Source organism: Chanodichthys erythropterus, chromosome 13, assembly GCF_024489055.1.
Source record: "Chanodichthys erythropterus isolate Z2021 chromosome 13, ASM2448905v1, whole genome shotgun sequence".
Lineage (NCBI taxonomy): Eukaryota > Metazoa > Chordata > Actinopteri > Cypriniformes > Xenocyprididae > Chanodichthys > Chanodichthys erythropterus.
Window position 1 is genome coordinate 45,013,398 of NC_090233.1, and position 14,451 is coordinate 45,027,848.

Consider the following 14,451-nt stretch of genomic DNA (forward strand, 5'->3'; position numbering starts at 1 on the left):
TCTGGTGTTGTTTTTGAAATTAGATATAAAGTCATCCATTTCTTCTGCTATACGGTTTCTTAAGTATATAGAAATACTGTAATATTTTTGCATTTTATATATTTTCAAAAAACATCACTTAGTATGATTTATAAGCTGCTTTCCTCATTGGGACCAAAAAAATGTGCCCATAAGGAGAAGGATTTCAGATATTGCCATCTTTGTCAGGACATTTTGTCCCCATAACATAGGGTATACCAGGACCAAAATATTTTATTTTACATATGTGACCCTGGACCACAAAACCAGTAATAAGGGTCAATTCTTTTTTTTTTTTTTTAATTGAGATTTATACATAATCTGAAAGCTGAATAAATAAACTTGTATGAACTCAAAATCTGGAATCTGAGGGTGCAAAAAAAATAAAAATATTGAGAAAATCGCCTTCAAAGTTGTCCAAATGAAGTCCTCAGCAATGCATATTCACTGACAAAAATACATTTTTGATATATTCACGGTAGAAAATTTACAAAATATCTTCATGGAACACAATCTTTACTTAATATGCTAATGATTTTTGGCATAAAAGAAAAATCAATCATTTTGACCCATACAATGTATTGTTGGCTATTGCTACAAATATAACCACTTAAATAAAATACACAAATATAACCTGCGAATTATGACTGGTTTTGTGGTTTAGGGTCACATATATAAATATATTTATTATGAATACAGACATATTTGTATAGAGACTGCATTAACTCTCCATTAAAAGTGTTTTTGTTTTTTTTTCTACACATTTAAAATGCTTCCACAGTACTGATTAGTTTTGCTCAACATAAAAAAAGTTGAGTAATGAACAGCATCAGATTTTCAGTACCATTATTTAACTGACACAAAAGGTCTCCTGTTGGTTAAGTAATGGACAATGTAGTCAGATGGTCATTATCGTGAAATAAACGCAGACAGGGTGATCAGGACCCTGCCAAAATCCTCTGAAGGGGTTTATATACAAACCACTTTATATAAAAATATTTGACTGCAGAATACCACGATTAGAATCAAGTATTCCAGAGAGCCGTGCAATAAAAGTGATTAATGGCATAATCATACTTCTGTCTCAGGAGGGCTGTTGTGAACAGTTTTCTCACGTGGCGAAGATCCTCTACCCATTTGTGAAACAAGCAACATTCTGTATGTACAGCAGTTAGCAGTTAACAACTCTAAAATTTGTCCAAATGTTGACACAGACAACCAGATCGGCCTATTTTTGGTATTTATAGCCGGTGTTTGGCAGCACTTGAAGGCAGCCCAGTACTCCTAATTGAATGTTGCTATTGTAGGAACACTAGTCATGGCTCAGAGATAGGCATTTCACTTCTCACTGTTTTTCACTTTCAAATTCACAAATGTCTTCCTTTATAATTCCCGTTGAGAAAAGTAACCTAGTCTTTTTTCTTTTCTTTTTTTCCCCCCAAGGATCAGTTGCATTGAATAATTGCATTGAATCACACTGGAAATTAGAAACATGCAAGAATATGTCCTCGGATTAAGTTTCACTTTAATTAAATGAAATATGATTTTTGTTCTTCTTGGAATTGTACATTCAATATAAAGAGTCTGTCAAAGAGAAAATCAAAAGCACCTCTGAACTGTTTCTTTCTTCTAACATCAGAGCATAAGAGATTGTATATATATATAAATGTTTTACTATATTTTTCCCAATATACCCAGCCAAGAGAAATTGCAGCAAAATGACAAATGGATGAAAACTATAGCTCATTGTGATTATAACCATACAACAGAATTAAATTTGCTGTTTCATCATCATGAGACCGATATTGTGGCTTTTAAAGTATGAGTAAAAACAAAAAAACAAAACAAAAGTGTTGAGATTCAACTCAAAAACTTACCTGTAATTCATTTTAAAAACTATTAATCACTGCAGTATAAAATATTAATGTTTTTAAATATTATTTTAAGGTAATAGCTGAATGAACTGTGGACAGATTTCAGCGATTGTCTTTTAAATAGAAATATGATAATTAATAATAATAATAAAAATAAAAAAAAAGCTGAAGAAAGAGAAATGTATGTTATAATGTTGATAATGTTAATATGTTATAATTAACTTGAATTGAACAAATCTCGAATGACCAGATGACACCAGTCACACAACACATAAATTTGGTTTGCTGTTCAAACTGACTGACTGTCCGCGACATTTTGTAAGTGATCAGATCAGTTTGTTCAGACATTGTAGTCAATAAAGGGTATCTACATCAGTTGCCATAGTAATGAGTCAACCGTCAGGACGGATACAGACAGATGAGAGTCGTTCTCAATGAGGAAAGAAGACTGACAATTTTCCCTCAACTCACATCCAACATAACAGTAATTATGGATGGACTCATCTGTAGCCTACCCAATCATGAGTGTATATGGCCAATGAGTTCCACCTTACATGTCAGACCTCACTCATTCACTTATATCACATCCTGAATTAATTAAAAAAACAAAAACACAAAATAATAATAATAGTAAAAAAAACATCTGAGCTATCAAACTGAAACATATCTACACAAATCATATTCAAATCACATTTGGATTTGGTTTGGATCAGGTTTGTAAAAATCAGTCTACAAACAACTAAACGAAAAAAAAAAAAATATCTGGCTATCTGAACAAAGCTGAATCCATTCTCATTAAGGGAAGTCTTTTTCTCAAGCCTGGTGTATATGGATTGTATTCAAGACAGAATTTCACAACATTCTTTTACCTCCCAGTCTTCTCTCTCTCTCTCTCTGAGATTGTGAGATTGCTTTCACATCAGGGAACTCGTCAATTATTTTCTTCTGACGTGGCAGGTCCTCAGGGGAAAAGCAAGGAGGTCTTCTTGTTTGTGTGGAAACGTGGAACCAAGGTTCATTCAAGTGACGATACTTTCACGCTGTAATTCAAGTCAAATTTCTCTTCCCTGGCCTTCTTGTTGTCATTGCTCCTGTTTTTACAACTCAAAAGCAAGAGCTGCCAAAGACAGGCATGTGTGATTGGATACGTATGTGTGTATCTGTACGCATCTGTGTTCGCATGTTTGGTTTGGAGGTGTGTGATTCGTGTTTGATCTTTTTTTTTTCTTCTTTTTTTTTCTCATTCAACCCTGTAATCCCAAAGGGCAAAACATGCTTTGCTACTCTGTGGAAAGGAATGATCACGGAAAAGGGAAGAAAAATCATGAAAACAATAACAAACAAAAGCATTGTAATGCTTTAGTGACTAATTATACATTGATTATTATGCATGTATAAACAGCTAATAATGTTTGCATATCATTCATTTGTGCTCATATGTTTGGATGCGCTTGTTTATTCTCCGTTGCTCTTGTGTTGTTCATAATTATTTCACCAAAATTAGAATCAAAACTACAAGACTACAGGTGAGTTATATATTTAAGTGAATATTTCACCCAAATACGAAACTTCTGTCATTATTTGCTCACCCTCGTATTGTTCCAAACCTGCGTGCACACAGAGTTCAAAAAGGAAAATCTTCATGCAGCTCTTTTCCTATTCAACAACACTCCATAGCGACCATATCTGTCAAGCTCCAAAAAGGACCAAATATACCAAAGATGCACTATAAATAGGTTGGGATTAGTTTTTTAAGGGTTAGGTTTTTTTAATTATTTTTAATTAATTAATTAATTAATTAATTAGTAATTAATAATTAATTACTCATTTATTAATAAGTTAATCAGAATCCATCGAAATTTGTATAATTTATATCTAACTGCATGCCTTTTTACAGAATTTTTACATTTATATTACCTCTGTTCTCATTTAACTCTCACTTGATCTTTAAAATCATTAATAATTTAGTAACTCTATTAAATGTAATATTTGTCAAATCTGAAAATGAATATCTATTTGTCATACTGTACATTATAATATTGTGATGGCTAAATTCAATTATAACATTTAAAACGATTGATTTTAGTTTGAAAACATGGTGGTGCGAAAGATTTTCTTAAATTTTAAATTTTGATTTGTCTTCAGAAGATCTACAATGTTGCGCAAGATTTACTGCAATTTTATGAATAAAGAGCTGCGTGAAGATCCTTCAAAAACATCCATTTTGGGGTGTACTAACACTTTAACCTCTTTTAAGTCATCGTATTGATTAATGTTCAAGTATAAAAAAAAAACAGCATTCTTATCAAGACTTTATACTGTATGTGCAGCCCAAGTTGTTTTTTTTTTTTTTTTTTTTTACACATTATGCACATTTTTTCAGTCTGAGGAAGCTGAATTGTGGCAGTGCAAATGCAAAAAGCATAAATAATAGATGGAGAGTGTGACACCTCAGCGGCCGGCGGTAATGAACGGCAGCTCCCGCAGGTGGCTCCGCTAACTCTTATCTCAGCTCTGACTCACCCAGCTGACTAATAAAGATGACACTTGACAGCTAACAAAGCTTGTCGAAATCCCTGCCATCCCCACAGAAGACATCCAGCTGAGAGCCTTGCCCCCCTCCTCGCATCTGTCCACTAGGCCTCGCTTCGTTCCTCCAATGCGAATGGGAAAAAAAAAGAAAAGGAAAAAAACTAGAAAAGGAAAGACTTGTTTTCCAGTTTGTTGACCTTTGACCACCTAAACCGCTTGGTGTGCTGTCAAAACCCGGGAGTATAGCTTTTACTATTTCCTTCACAGCTCAACAATTGACAGCTGTCATACTTGTTTGTATGCCAGGAGCTCTAGTAAGATTTTCCACAGGGGGAGGGCACCTCAGGGGACACAGCCAGACCTCACGCCCACCACGGAGCGACCGGCGATGGGCACTCCAATGCTTACACTTCCTTGCTGTGGGTAAACAATAAACAATGAAAAAATTAATAAGTCCGTTTTTAGGCTTGCCCCCACGCTACCCCCGCGTGTACCCGCTCAACCCCTCAGTCAGGCCTCAGAGAGCCTCACCACGGCCGGCCGTGAGGCCCAGGCCAGACTCACCAGCCACGAAACCGCACAAGGGTGTGGTTTCAGGCTGCAACAGGAAGGCCATTTATTTCGAGTGCATCTCTGCAGAGTGACTCATATGTTGACTGGAAAATGTTCCGTAACCATTCGGCTTTCAATGGTATATCAGCTCATGACCCATAACGCTTCACATGACACCTTCTCCTCACACGGTTATGCTTGCACAAAACTGTTATCCTGCTCACTGCAAAAATCAAAAGCAGGTTTTGCTAGTCTCAGTCTTAGATGCCATACTCATGAACCGACCATAGTAAATGCAAATTGCATACAAAACTAGAAATCACAAGCTCCAGTCAGACTGCTATACAACATTAACTAGGTTCATGCCTTCAGATGTTCCAAAGATATTCAGAGTTTTGTCTAAGACAGTAACAAGCAGTAACTGTGAAACAAATCTGTGGAAAATCAATGCGTTATCCACACATTTCCACTCATTTCTTTTGTGTTTTCTGCACATTCATTTACAGAAATTATTTCTAGCCTGGCACTGCATTTTTTTCTTTTCTAATTATATATTTTTTTCCCCTATGGCTATTATTGTGGTACAGTACAGACTATTTCAGGTTTACTCAGCCCTAAATGGCATGTAAAAACGAAACAAACTGTTCTAGGCTTGTTTACATGTTCGACGGTCTCATCCTTTCTAAGTGGGCAGTTCTTGGCCAGAATAAGATGCAGTATAAAGTCTATTCCACTATGTAAGGCAAATGTGTAGTTACATAAGACTTGAAAATTTGGGGGTGTTGGTGAAGGAAGGGTCAATTTAAATTAAAAAAAAAAAAAAAAAAGAAAAGAAAAAAGTTTGAATATGATCTTTGATCAAAGTCATAAAATATTACACAATTTCACAATTATCATATGAGTCAAAAAACTATTAAATCTTCTCACGTGACCAACTTGGACATAATAAAATTTAGGTTTTTTTTGCATATGTGGGCTTTATAAATCCTTATCTTGAGCAAAACAAGCAAGCTGACATTCAGTACAATCTATATATTTCATTTCTAATATATACAAATACCATTTACGTCTTTTGTCTGTGAAGAAATTTAAAGCACCGTTTTTGAAGAGTGCGGATGTGCGTACATGCTCTAGTACGTCAGAACAAGCCTATGATTGAATATGGAAATGGAGCAAAATAACTCAGAAAATGAGAATTACTCCTCAGAGGACATGTCCATAATTTATAGCAAAAAAATGTAGCATTAATTCGATCTCACACAAATTCAAAGAAGTTATTACTCCACCATCTGCGTGACATCATTAACCAAAGCGGTTGAACCCACGAAGGTTTGTGACAGTACGGTTTCGGGAAACAGTCGTGAGTAGCTAGTTGATTTCATCAATGATGCATCGTACTATGGTAGTGAAGCAGCGAGTTACGCTGTTGTACAGGAAACACACCCCAGGGTGTTGAGCTTCTGTCTTGTAATGTGTGCTTGGCATTACACATTGCTTCACTGTTTCCCTGTACTGTATACAGTATGTACATTTTCACAGCATTTTCCTTTCCTGGGCACTAGTCTGGCAAGCACTGGCTCTTGAGATCAACAGACAAAAGGCCATAAATGAGACATGGAGCTTCACAGCTGGAACTTTCCAGATGGCAGGAGAAGTTCATAAAAAGGGGACAAGAGGCCCATAAAATGACTTCAAACATTAAACTCACCACTATAAAAACAGAGCAGAAAAACTTTAACAAGGCAGTTATTTATCTGCCTGGCAAGCAGACACAAGGGTGTCCACTTCAAGCCACAAGGCTTAAATTTATTTTTCCTCAATATAAAGTTATTGGTGGATGGAGACATTTTTGCATACAGTAACTGTATTTCCTAATTTGGAGTAACAGTTGTATTGTTATTGTGGCTGAGTTAATAAAAATGGTTGGTAACTGTAAGAGAAATATAACAAAATGATGATTACTACAAAAAATTATTTCACTAATTCCATTCAAAAAATTAAACTTGTATATTATATTCATTTATTACACACAGACTGATATATTTCAAATGTTTATTTCTTTTAATTTTGATGATTATAACTGACAACTAAGGAAAATCCCAAATTCAGTATCTCAGTATCTTGTCTCGCCTGGGCTAAAAAGGACTGGACTGCTGCTGAGTGGTCCAAAGTTATGTTTTCTGATGAAAGTAAATTTTGCAGTCTGGAGGAAGAGAGGAGAGGCACACAATCCACATTGCTTGAGGTCCAGTGTAAAGTTTCCACAGTCAGTGATGGTTTGGGGTGCCATGTCATCTGCTGGTGTTGGTCCACTGTGTTTTCTGAGGTCCAAGGTCAATGCAGCCGTACACCAGGAAGTTTTAGAGCACTTCATCATGCTTCCTGCTGCTGACCAACTTTATGGAGATGCAGATTTCATTTTCCAACAGGACTTGGCACCTGCACACAGTGCCAAAGATACCAGTACCTGGTTTAAGGACCATGGTATCCCTGTTCTTAATTGGCCAGCAAACTCGCCTGACCTTAACCTTATAGAAAATCTATGGGGTATTGTGAAGAGGAAGATGCGATATGCCAGACCCAACAATGCAGAAGAGCTGAAGGCCACTATCAGAGCAACCTGGGCTCTCATAACACCTGAGCAGTGCCACAGACTGATCGACTCCATGCCACGCCACATTGATGCAGTAATTCAGGCAAAAGGAGCCCCAATTAAGTATTGAGTGCTGTACATGCTCATACTTTTCATGTTCATACTTTTCAGTTGGCCAAGATTTCTAAAAATCCTTTCTTTGTATTAGTCTTAAGTAGTATTCTAATTTTCTGAGATACTGAATTTGGGATTTTCCTTAGTTGTCAGTTATAATCATCAAAATTAAAAGAAATAAACATTTGAAATATATCAGTCTGTGTGTAATGAATGAATATAATATACAAGTTTCACTTTTTTGAATGGAATTAGTGAAGTAAATCAACTTTTTGATGATATTCTAATTATATATATATATATATATATATATATATATATATATATATATATATATATATATATATATATATATATATATATATATATATATATATATATATAATTTTAATAATTTTATTAATATATAAAAAATTATTTAATTTTTATTCATAATTTATATTATGAGTGAGCTTAATTTTAACCCGGAATCGGGTCAAATTAATTTTTGGGGTTATGTGTTCAGTACTGAGCTTTGATATAAATTCACAGGCCTTCACGCCATCGAGATGATTGCATATAATATCATACATGTATGAATGAATTCATTTCCCTTGTGGAAATGGCACCAGCCGCCACCTTTGATGAATTAGCATTTCATTGTCTCTCTCTTTCTCTCTCTCTCTCTCTCTGTCATTAGGGTGGGAGGGTGATGCAGTGTGGAGGAAACCATCTCGGCTGCGGACAGGCCCTCCACAGCAACAAAAGGCAGACGTTTTCTCCTGCCTCTTGCGAATGGGACATGTGGCACACTGACATTCCCAGCACCCACACTGGCAGGGGAATGTGCCAATTAGTGGCCATCTCATGGAGGGGGCGTGGGGGGTTGGTGAGGAGATGGTCGGGGTGGGGGGAGGGGTGATGTGGTGAGCTGTGGATGGAGGTGGGTAGGGGTGGAGTAGTGGCACTGACACCAGACCTCAGGAATGCCTTTCACTCAAATGTAGGGTGTAATTAGCCAGCTGCCCCTCCCCTTCCAGCCTGCGTCGGCGGAAGTCCCAGCCCATGGCCCTGTGCTGTAGGTGGGTAAGGCCATGACCTGCAGCAGCCCCACCCAAGCTGACAGATGGAGGCATTTGTGCGGTGAGCATGTGCTCGATTATATACGTGTGCGAAACTCTTACTCATCCGCACAAGCCTTTGCTGTCATTATCGAAACACCCACTTCAGGTCACACACACCCTAGTTGCGCTCTCCCTATGGTAACTACAGTATACAGTATGAACACAATCACCCAACTGCAATGGATGCCACATGCCACATCCATACCCATCAGCCTCCCTCGACAGCTGGTGGACTCCAGGAGAGACTGGCAGGGGGTTGCTGAGACTGTCTGGAGCACGACAAAGACGTTCCTATAGTGAGGTAGATGTCAGAGTAATGTTTCAGTTATGTCAGAGTTATTAAGAAATGTATAGTTAGTCATTCACAAAACAAAACAAAAACAATAAGATGCATTTAGAAAATATAACTTTTTTACTTGATAGACCCTTAAATTAAGTTCAAAAAGCAACACCCTGCCTGGAACTGACCTCATAAAAGAAAAGGGAACTGATGGTGAAGACGGCACTATGCATTCTTGCTAAAACTATAGCAAGAATCAGTATCATCATGCCATGGAGCTAAGACATGAAGCGACAAACTAATAGACAATGACAGAGAAATTCAATTAGCAGCAATATAGCAGATTCATTAATTATTAAAACAATGATTTGTTGCAGGGCAAAGTCAATCTACTTTGCTACTTTTAGTTCAAGTTAATTACAAGACAAAATAGAAAATGCTCCGTAAATGCTTTTATGCTATTTAAATATTACATACATACTGCAGAGCTTTCATTTTATTCCCTAAATCTGTGGCTTGAAGAAAGTGATTCAAAGTCCCATTTAAAGGCCATTGCATGTCCCCAGTACCCTTCGGCCAGCTCTGAGCATCACTGCAGCATCCACCCATCAGTGACCTATTTGAGCAGCTGTTGGTTGTGTGGTCACTGAGGACACAGGCTGACTGGGACAGACAGATGTGAGCCGTGAGCCTGGTGGCTGAGACCCAGAACACAACCACTACCTCGACACCTGCTCCTAAAACACCAGCAGCCGAAGAAGAGGCCTCAGAGGACACCGGGACAGCTAAAGCATGAGGGCCATAGAAAGACAACTTTTACGAATAGAGAAGGATCATTTTCTGATTATTGGCTAAATAAATAAATAAAAGTTAACCGCATTTGCTCAAAAGCATGTTTATGGTGTTTGTATAAATAGAGCACTCTTTTTTTTCACCCAAATAGGAATAATTTATAAATAGTTGCTGGTATTCAAAGAAACAGGTTCAACCAAAAGTGAAAATTCTGTCCTCAATTACTCATACACATTGTAAATAGAAGCTCAAATGTATTGACGTGTGATAACAAACCGTATTGGTTCTCGTGCGAGATATACATATATATATATATATCTTTCTTTCGTTTTTTTTTTTTTTTTTTTTTTTTTTTTAACACAAAACACACACACACACAAATGAATGACTTTTGCCTCCGTAAACTCCTAATTACTGCTTATTAATAGTTAGAAAGGTAGTTGTTAAGATTAGGGATTGGGTAGGTGTAACGTTGTGTGACCGCAGGAGGAAGAAGGCAGGAGAAGCAGGTTTCCAGTAGAATTCAAAGGTTTAATAATAACTCAAAGGGCAGGTAAACACATCCAAAATACAACAGTGACAGGATGAAGAGTGAACAAACCAAGGAGTACTTATACAAGATCTAATGAGGGAACTAATAAACAAGACACAGCTGAACTGAAGACACTAATCAAATGAGTAACTAAGGACACAAGTGGCGGGAAACTAAGAACAAAAGGAGAACATGTGACAAACAGAACATGGTGCAAAAACAGACATACATGTGACAGGATGAAGGGATGTAGGATATGTTCATGCAGAATAAGGCATTAATATGTGCTTTATACGTACTAATAAACAGCCAATATCCTAGTAATATGGATTCTAATTAGCAACTAGCTAAAGGGTTAGTTCACCCAAGATATGTATTATTACTCCCAAGATATGTAATGTATTACTCACCCTCATGTCTTTCTACTACACCCGTAAGACCTTTGTTCATCCTCAGAACACAAATTAAGATATTTTTGATGAAATCCGATGGCTCAGTGAGGCAAAGCCATTCAAACTCTAAGGGTCCATAAAGGTACTAAAAACATATTTGAAACAGTTCATGTGACTTCAGTGGTTCTATTTTAATAAAGCGATAAGAATACTTTTTGTGCACAAAAAAAAAAAAAAAATCAACAATATCTATATGGGCCGATTTCAAAATTCGGATCTCCAATCAAATAGCTAAATTGCTGAAATCATGTGACTTTGGCACTCCAATTCACTTATTCGTAAAGCTCTGAAGCAGTGTTTTGAATTTGGCCCATATAGATATTGTTGAAAAGTTATTTTGTTTTGGGTTTTTTTGCGCACAAAAGTATTCTTGTCGCTTTATAATATTAAGATAGAACCACTGAACTCAAATGAACTGGTTCAAATATGTTTTTAGTGTTTTTATAGACCTTGAGAGTTTCAATGGCTTTGCTTTCAACGGAGCACTCACTGCGCCATCAGATTTTATCAACAATATCTTAATTTGTGTTATGAAGATGAACGAATGTCTTACAGGTTTAGAACGACATGAGGGTGAGTAATAAATTACATTATTTTCATTTTTGGGTGAACTAACCCTTTAATAGTGAAAACTGGACCATACACTAAAGTGTTTTTAAAAGTTTAAATGTTTAAAGAGTGTTGTAAACATATTAAGTCATTATTCATTGAAAATCTTGTCATTCACCTTGGATTTTCTTGGGGTGTTTATAAGAGTTCATGAAAGCAAATATCCATTTCATGAATGTATCGTTCTTTTGAATCAGACCTTTTAAATTAATTGCTTGATCCAGTTCACAAAGCCACTCAGAATAATTTGTTTACAAATCAGACTGATAAAGTTCTCAAGTTTAACCCACTGACTCAATGATCAGATCATGGTTAAGAGATCAATGGAGAGCAAGATTATCTACAAATCTCAGCCTGTTTCCACACATGACGTCAAAAGTCTTGAAGAAAACAACCAGAGTCCCACATGTTTGTCACTCATGACAGTGAGTAGTTTTTCATTTTTCATATTCCTTTAAATAATCTTCAAGATACAGGATGCTTAAAGCTACTGCAAAAACGACCTTAAGTACAAAAGGCTGACCCGATTAAACACACTGTGTTTTTCTCTCTCATTAAATTGTATTAATGTATTTACCCTTAGCTTGCAGTTGACACCATCTCCTCGCCCCATTTCTCCCCACCAAAGCCAAAGTGACAGGAAGTCCTCAGGCGACATTTAGAGGCCACAGGGTCACGCTGAAGATGATGATATTTGCTAAGGGCCAAAGGGAAGATGGCCAAAGCCAGAGGGAGATCTGGAAAGGAGAGCAAAGAAGAGAAGAAAGGGAGAGAGCCAAAAGGAGTGAAGTATTCATTAGTGAAGTCAAGCTGACGCTGTCACCTTAGCGCCTTCTAAGGGACCTGCTCTGGGCCTCATCGGGGGGCCGGCAGCACAAGTGTGTGTTTGTCTTGAGGGATTAGTGTGTGTTTTGTACCGTGTCAGGATTCACACTGTATCTTGTGCATGAGAAAGTAGATTTAAATACATATCTGATCAACTTCAAAAACTGAATGCTTGTTTTGGATCACCAGGGATGAGAAGTGCAGTTCTTCAAAAGCTATTTTAAAAGGATAGTTCACCCAAATATGAAAATTTGATGTTTATCTGCCCACCCCCAGTGCATCCAAGATGTATGTGACTTTGTTTCTTCAGTAGAACACAAATGATGATTTTTAACACCAACCGTTGCCGTCTGTCAGGCAAATAATGCTAGTGGATGGGAACTTCTACTATAAGAGTAAATAAAACTTGAATAGACAAATCTAAATTAAACCCTGCGGCTCGTGACACCACATTGATGTCCTAAGACACGAAACGACCGGTTTGTGCGAGAAACTGAACAGCATTCGCTTAGTGATGTCTGATCGCGCTCTGACAACGGCAGTGATGTCTTGCGCATATACTTCAATGAGTGCTGGACATCACTGCCGTTGTCAGAGTGCGATCAGACATCACTAAGCGAATGCTGAACGCAGTTGGACATGGTGTTTTAGAGGTAAAAAATTATATAAATACTGTTCAGTTTCTCGCACAAACCGATCGTTTCGTGTCTTAGGACATCAATGTGTCGTCACGAGCTGCAAGGTTTAATTTGGATTCGTCTATGCAAGTTTTTTCAACTCTTATTGTTCGAGTTCCCATTCACTCCCTTTATTTGACTGACAGATGGCAAAGGTTGGTGTTAAAAATCATCATTTGTGTTCTACTGAAGAAACAAAGTCACTTACATCTTGGATGCGCTGGGGGTTTTCGAACTAGAAAACTTTTGGTTACCACACCTAACAGCCAACATGCAAAACCCATTAACCAACATATAAAATTACAGTTACAAAGATGAGCAAAAGGAAAAGAGCCACTCTTTATATGGTCGAGACAATCAGAACAGGTGAAAGTAATTGGACATTGTATCAGTGGTCCAGTTACTTGGAGAAAGTAATTGGAAATAGTATCAGTGGTCCAGTTATGGAATTGGTGATGGACCCCAACAATGTGTGGCTCCAGATGCCAGTCTATTCTGTAGCTGTGTTAGAAAAAAAAAAAAAGCTTTATATTTTGTTCCAAGTGGTTCCACTCCAAGGGGTTTTTGTCTTCAATAGAGTTGCACATTTGTCCATATGTCAACTTTTTTTCCCTCCCGAAATCAGCTAGAAGGGACATACAAAGAATTAAGCTTTGCCAAGTTGCCAACACGGTCTTGAACATTTAAGATTCAGGTTCTCTCTCTAACTGGTTTCCAGCAGTCAGAGCTGTCCCAAATCATATACATGTACACATAACCAAGCTCAGCAGTGTCAACTTCTTTCATTAATATCTCTACTTTAAATGAACTAACTTACAGTAAGTAGTCAAGGGGACCTGAGTCGAGTCTCATGCATCAAAATGTGTATGATCAAGTTTTCCTCAAATAAATTGCTGGGGCTCATGGCATCTGTGACACTTCTACTCTATTTGTAGAAATATGAAAACTACAGAAATTAGTGTAGACAAATTGTAATCCAAATGTTAAAGATATAAAGAATTAGAGGTTAAACAAACATCACAAAAAATCTATCCAATTAACAAATGGCAATTACAACTATTTATACAAAGGAGATAATTAGGAACGAATGAAGATAATTAGATACTGTCATGGTGATATTATCAGCAGTCCAGTGATATTGACCTCTGCTGATGAACTTGTGACATCACATTTGTGAGAGTAACCCAACCGACTGCACTGAAAAGTCTGAAACGCATGGAAAAACAAGAGATTCCTTCAGCATTTTCATCATTCAGCCAAGTTGATGTACAGCCAACCTCAGGCATGTTAACTGTGTATTTTTTCCCTTCCACCTGAATGCTTAATTACCTAAATGAACTCATTAAGTGCTTCATTGGACAAATTTAACACTTTTGGCCAAGGTCAAGCCTGACGAAGATTTAATGTGACCCTAGAAAACCAGTGAAACGAGGTCTGAGGAGCCCACTGGTGTCACACCTGAACATGGGCCAATCTGAAGGCGGCAAAAATAGATAAT